The 5,852-nt window shown below is 41.7% G+C and overlaps 5 non-coding genes across 5 annotated transcripts; all 5 read left to right on the forward strand.

Moving 5' to 3' along the window:
* The first annotated feature begins 4,004 nt into the window (after nucleotides 1-4,004).
* Nucleotides 4,005-4,077, forward strand: trnaa-agc (transfer RNA alanine (anticodon AGC)). The gene has a single exon. It is a non-coding gene; the product is annotated as a tRNA-Ala (tRNA).
* A 493-nt stretch (nucleotides 4,078-4,570) lies between these two features.
* trnas-gcu (transfer RNA serine (anticodon GCU)) lies at nucleotides 4,571-4,652 on the forward strand. The gene has a single exon. It is a non-coding gene; the product is annotated as a tRNA-Ser (tRNA).
* Nucleotides 4,653-4,788: 136 nt separating this feature from the next.
* Nucleotides 4,789-4,861, forward strand: trnaa-agc (transfer RNA alanine (anticodon AGC)). The gene has a single exon. It is a non-coding gene; the product is annotated as a tRNA-Ala (tRNA).
* A 622-nt stretch (nucleotides 4,862-5,483) lies between these two features.
* trnas-gcu (transfer RNA serine (anticodon GCU)) lies at nucleotides 5,484-5,565 on the forward strand. The gene has a single exon. It is a non-coding gene; the product is annotated as a tRNA-Ser (tRNA).
* A 137-nt stretch (nucleotides 5,566-5,702) lies between these two features.
* On the forward strand, nucleotides 5,703-5,775 carry trnaa-agc (transfer RNA alanine (anticodon AGC)). The gene has a single exon. It is a non-coding gene; the product is annotated as a tRNA-Ala (tRNA).
* The last annotated feature ends 77 nt before the right edge of the window (nucleotides 5,776-5,852 follow it).

Consider the following 5,852-nt stretch of genomic DNA (forward strand, 5'->3'; position numbering starts at 1 on the left):
AAAATGCTCTATTTCGATCTGTATCAAAATCCTTAAATTTTTTATCTACATGCAAGGATCATCTGGCATCTTTTTAGAAATGTTGATATTTTCATGTTAAGAAATAATTTCTTATACATATTTCTTTATATTTCATATACATATATTTCCTTTAGTGTAATGATTCTTTTTTTTCTTTTCCCACCTACCTGAAGAAAAGGACTGCACACTGCAAAGGGTTCATCGCATGACCTGGGTACCAGATCTTTGCATTGCTGACCGTCATTCTGAAAATTTTCTTCATGGATATCAGAGACCACTTCCCATATTTACAACTGGAAATCAAATGCATGTTTGATTTTCTATGTTTCATATTTCTTTGTCTGTTATTTGTGTCTGTTATTTAACTTGTAAATAGCATACCATGTTACTATGATTGAGTGTTGTCACCATCATCATTATTATATGCATCATATTGTTATTATTATTGCTGTTGTTGTGCTGTTTTCAACAAACTGTCATTAAAAACACTGGTTGTAAATTGCTCTACACAAGTTTTATTTCTTTACAGAAACGGAATCAATGACAGACTTTTGAACAATGTCATTAAAAGAGAACACGAGTCATATAATTAAAGCAGAACACAAAAACCTCAAATACAAATCTTTTTCCATATTTTACATTAAAAAGGATAATTTTTTAAACAATTTACAATAAAACTATTATTTACAATTAACTATTTACAAAACATTTTACATTATTATCATTATTATTGTTTAGAAAAATTTCCTCCAGCCATTGGTCTGCACACTCATGAGTATCTGGCCATACTCATTGCCAACAGAGGTGAGCCAGAGTGCTGTCCCCTTGGCAGTCCCGGCAAGCTTCTTGGTGATCTGAAGCACACAAAATGTATAAGACCTTGGTGAACATGATTCAGAAATACTAAAGTAAAGGCTCTAGTCAATAATATAAACAGTTATTTTAGAGAAAATAGTTTCTTCAACCTTTTTGGTAGAGTCCATTTTTAAAATGGTCCCATAGGTGGAGGTGATGCGGGCCTTGATTTCCTCCAGCCTCGTCAGGATGTCCTGGCTGTAGACTGAGAGGAGCCACTTATAGCTCGGCACCACAGCAGGCTCCGGAGGTTCAGGGACGACCATGGGCAGCAGTCCGGGGCGCTGGAGGAAGTCCAAACACTCAGTGGTGTATCTTGCCACACGATGCAGCCACTCTTCTGTGTGGTTCTCCCTCAGCTGCTTCAAAACCCGTGTTGGGATGTTACCCAGGCCTCTCTCTCACAGAAGCCGGATCACCCGGATGTCACACGCGAACCTTGGACATAGACAGATATATCAGTAAGAATGTTTTACATATTTCTATTTAACAAGGGAACAGAGAAAAGACACATTACCCACCTTTGAGTGAGGATGACCCGAAACTCTGACCTGTGTGCCAAGTCCAGCTGGGTGAGCACAGTCTGACTCCAGGACACATGGGAGGATCTACATTTGGTGCAGGTGAGAGTCTCTGTCACCACATTGTAGATCCTGTCTACATCCAGGACCCGCCGTGCCTTCTTGTGCAGCCCAGCTCCTGTGAGCTGGTGCTGCCCGCAGTCAGAGTTTGGACAGACCACCTTCACCTTCCACAACTTGTATGGCATCCACACAAGAAGTGGGTGGGCAAAAAAGCGGTCTGGAGCAGGAGCCTGGTTGTAGACACCGCTTGGCTGAGGTGGGAAGTACAAGAGCTTCAGGTGGTCTTGAAGTTCCAGTTTCCCCCTGGGTCCCATCTTGAAAAGCATCTTCAGAATCCATTTGTGGTCTTCAGGTGGCAAGCCTTCTGACCACAAACTGGGCAGCTGAGGTGTCGAATGTGCTTTTGTGCTGGAGTCAGCAGTCTTTGAAATAGAGAAAACATAACATAAACAACAAAAGATAAGTACATTTTATACTGGTAAGAAAAAAGACACTTATAATGATCTACACGGAAACAAAATGAAATGAGATATTACTAACAGGCACAGAGGCACGCACTGCAGTGGGATTCTGGACAGGGACTGAAGCTTGAACTGTCTCAGGGACTGGAGCCTGTAAGAGAATAAAATTTGTTAAAATGAAATCACAATTTACAACATAATCAAACCTTAAATTATTATCTCATACAGCCAATATTTTTTAGGTTTCATGTGTCATTTCTGATATGAATAGCTTTTGATACTGTTCATACCCCTGCAGAAAATAATGTGTAGAAATACAAATACTTAAACTGTATTTGAAAAGTGGGTTGTATCATTACTTACTGGGACAGCAATGCTGGCTGGAGAACTGGTGGTTGGCTCGGTGGGATCGGTGACTTGGGTCTGTAAAACATTCAGTCTATGTAACTCGTGTTAAAAACTCAAATTAAACAGTTGCTATTTGATCTCTACTTAACTTTGTTACTTTTCTGGCAGCACCGAGGTTTGGCTTTGCTGCCGCGACATGCGCACCACCAAATCTTGGCTGGTCCGTGAGTGTGGATACATTTTCTGAATACCATTGCCAAATTCAATGTTGGTCGCTTCTTAATGACATCACCGCCAGTTGAACCTTGTTGCTCCACGGCGCCATGGAGAACACGACTCGCTGTTGCTGTCTGTTGCCCTGTGGATCCCTGGGCAATATTCGCTGCAGCTGGCTGTTGCTGTAAGATAGAGTAGAAACATCACTAGTTAGTTTGTGAACCTTTTATAAATATACACTGATATATAATACCACTGACAAATTCAGTGTTGGTTGCTTCTTATGAACCTCGCCGCCTGCTGAAGTTTGTTGCTCCACGGCACCATGGAGAACCGGACCTGTCGTCTGTTGCCCTGCCGATCCCTGTGCAACATTTGCTGCAGCTGGCTGTTGTTTTATGACAGAGTAGACATGCCACTAATTAGTTTGTGAACATATGTATGCACACGTTACTTGAGGTGTAAATTGACCAGTGTTACCTTCTGAGTGTGGAATCCACACGTACATGTCCTCACACCACCGAACAAAGATCTCTGTCCATGTGACATCCTTGGACACTTCTCAATCTAAAAATAACAGTTGTACATTTGATTGAATTTCAGACAGCTTAAATCATTGCTTTTCATTCGTGTATTTAGAGTTGAGATGTAAATGATTGTCAGATGTAAATGATGAAGCTCATAACATGTTTATTAATTCATAGGAACCTTGTCTTTTATTGTATTTAATACAAGTCATAATGAGAGCAAACGTTATTGTGAGAGTATATATAGTATATACACCTTTTGATACAGGTCATGCCACTTCTTCTGCTGGCAGCTGGCCTGTTTCCCTCGCTGGCAGGCCAGGCCCCAGTGCTGGCAAACTTCCTCAGGCGTGACATCCACTCTGAGTCTGTCATTTGATTTTGAAGACAGTGCCTTTGGTGACATGAACATGCATGAACATTATTTAAATGCATGAAAATAACATGAGTGCATGAAAATGAGGGCAGGTTCATTGGCCTTTTAATATTGTAATAACCCTATAAAACCCCAGGGGTGGCACAAAAGTACTTTCCAGGTGAAAACTGAACATTTTGTCATTGTAGATTCCTAAGTGAATCAAAATGGCAGCATGACACAACGACATTCACTCTACTTGCATCTGACGTCAAACAGCAGCACTGTAATAAATCTGCAAATACTCACCATTCACTGTATTCACAGATAACCCGCAAAAACCCACTTAAGATAACTCTGTTACGATTTAATAAAACTTTGACCTGACTTAATAGATAATATTAGCATTCGTCGGCTGACAAGTACAGTACGTACGAAATTCTGCTGGCATGCTAATCCATTGTGCTCTGCACGCGTGGGTTCGAATCCCATCTTTGTCGGGATAGAGTTTTCTTTAGTCCACCATGTTTGCATGTCAGCAAGATCAGATTCTATCCCAAATGTTCCTCCTCATTGATACGCTATGACCTGTACTTGGAAAGAACCTGGCAAAACCAAGGAGTCACAGTACTCTACAGGGGAATTAGCTCAAATGGTAGAGCGCTCGCTTAGCATGCGAGAGGTAGTGGGATCGATGCCCACATTCTCCAGTAAGCCTCTATTCTTGAAGAGGAGGCGTTGTGTGCAAAGCAATGAGTCTTTACACCTTTACACACCAGCCCAGTGTACAAATAAATGAGTACTCATGTACCAGAAAGGCAATGAAATGCTATCAGTATGAGGTAAAGATTTTTTACCTCAGAATATTTTGACATTACCTGTGAAGATTGAGAGTCAAACAGCATAAATATACTGGTCACGTTACATTTCTTTCCCCAAAAGAAATGCACAAGATCCGATACTTTGGTATTTTAGTGCCAAAATTCTCTTGGTGCTAAAGATGTGATTCCTTTGCAATTGATGAGGGCAGCATTATAATGCTACAAGCCTTCTAGTCTGACGGACTAGATTTACTTGGCGTAAGGGCTAAATTTAACTCTCAAATGTTCCTGCACCTATGTAAAAACCTGAGCCATTTACCTGGAAACGCTCCTGAGTTCATGACCCGCGCCTGCTTTTTCCTTCGAAATTTATTAACCAGAGGACGAGGTGGCCGAGTGGTTAAAGCGATGGACTGCTAATCCATTGTGCTCTGCACGCGTGGGTTCGAATCCCATCCTTGTCGGGATAGAGTGTTCTTTAGTCCACCATGTTTACATGTAAGCAAGATCAGATTCTATCCCAAATGTTCTCCTCATTGATACGCTATGACCTGTAGTTGGAAAGAAGCTGGCAAAACCAAGGAGTCACACTACTCTACAGGGGAATTAGCTCAAATGGTAGAGCGCTCGCTTAGCATGCGAGAGGTAGTGGGATCGATGCCCACATTCTCCAGTAAGCCTCTGTTCTTGACGACGAAGCATCGTGTGCAAAGCAGTGAGTCTTTACACACCAGCCCAGTGGACAAATAAATGAGTACTCAGGTACTCGAGAGACAATGAAATGCCATCCTGTGAGTCCAGTATGAGGTAAAGATCAATGGTTTTGAAGGGTCATCACGCACGTTAACTGTGCTCAGTGGTTTATGGTACTGTAAAAATGTATCATTTTGGCAAATATTTTGATATTACCTATGAAGATTGAGAGTCAAACAGCATAAATATACTGGTCACGTTACATTCCTTTCCCCAAAAGAAATACACCTGTATTGAAGTCTTGTGGAGAATGCTTCACCATTTGAGCTCAAATAAGTAGCGATTTAACAAAAAGTGATACTATGGTATTTTAGTGCCAAAATTCTCTTGGTGCTAGAGATGTGATTCTTTTGCAATTGATGAGGGCAGCATTATAACGCTACAAGCCTTCTAGTCTGACAGACTAGAGTTAGTTGGCGTAAGGGCTAAATTAAGCTCTCAAATGATCCTGCACCTACGTAAAAACCTGAGCTGTTTACCCGGAAACGCTCCTGAGTTCATGACCCGCGCCGGCTTTTTTCTTTGAAACTTATTAACCAGAGGACGAGGTGGCCGAGTGGTTAAGGCGATGGACTGCTAATCCATTGTGCTCTGCACGCGTGGGTTCGAATCCCATCCTCGTCGGGATAGAGTTTTCTTTAGTTCACCATGTTTACATTTCAGCAAGATCGGATTCTTTCCCAAATGTTCATCCTCATTGATACGCTGTGACCTGTAATTGGAAAGAACCTGGCAAAACCATGGAATCACCATACTCTACAGGGGAATTAGCTCAAATGGTAGAGCGCTCGCTTAGCATGCGAGAGGTAGTGGGATCGATGCCCACATTCTCCAGTAAACCTCTATTCTTGAAGAGGAGGCATCGTGTGCAAAGCAGTGAGTCTTTACACACCAGCCCAGTGGACAAATAA

The sequence above is a fragment of the Seriola lalandi genome, unplaced genomic scaffold, assembly GCF_002814215.2.
Source record: "Seriola lalandi dorsalis isolate HSWRI2012SDOR001 ecotype SW California unplaced genomic scaffold, Sedor1 jcf7180002054219, whole genome shotgun sequence".
In the NCBI taxonomy this organism is placed as follows: Eukaryota; Metazoa; Chordata; class Actinopteri; order Carangiformes; family Carangidae; genus Seriola; species Seriola lalandi.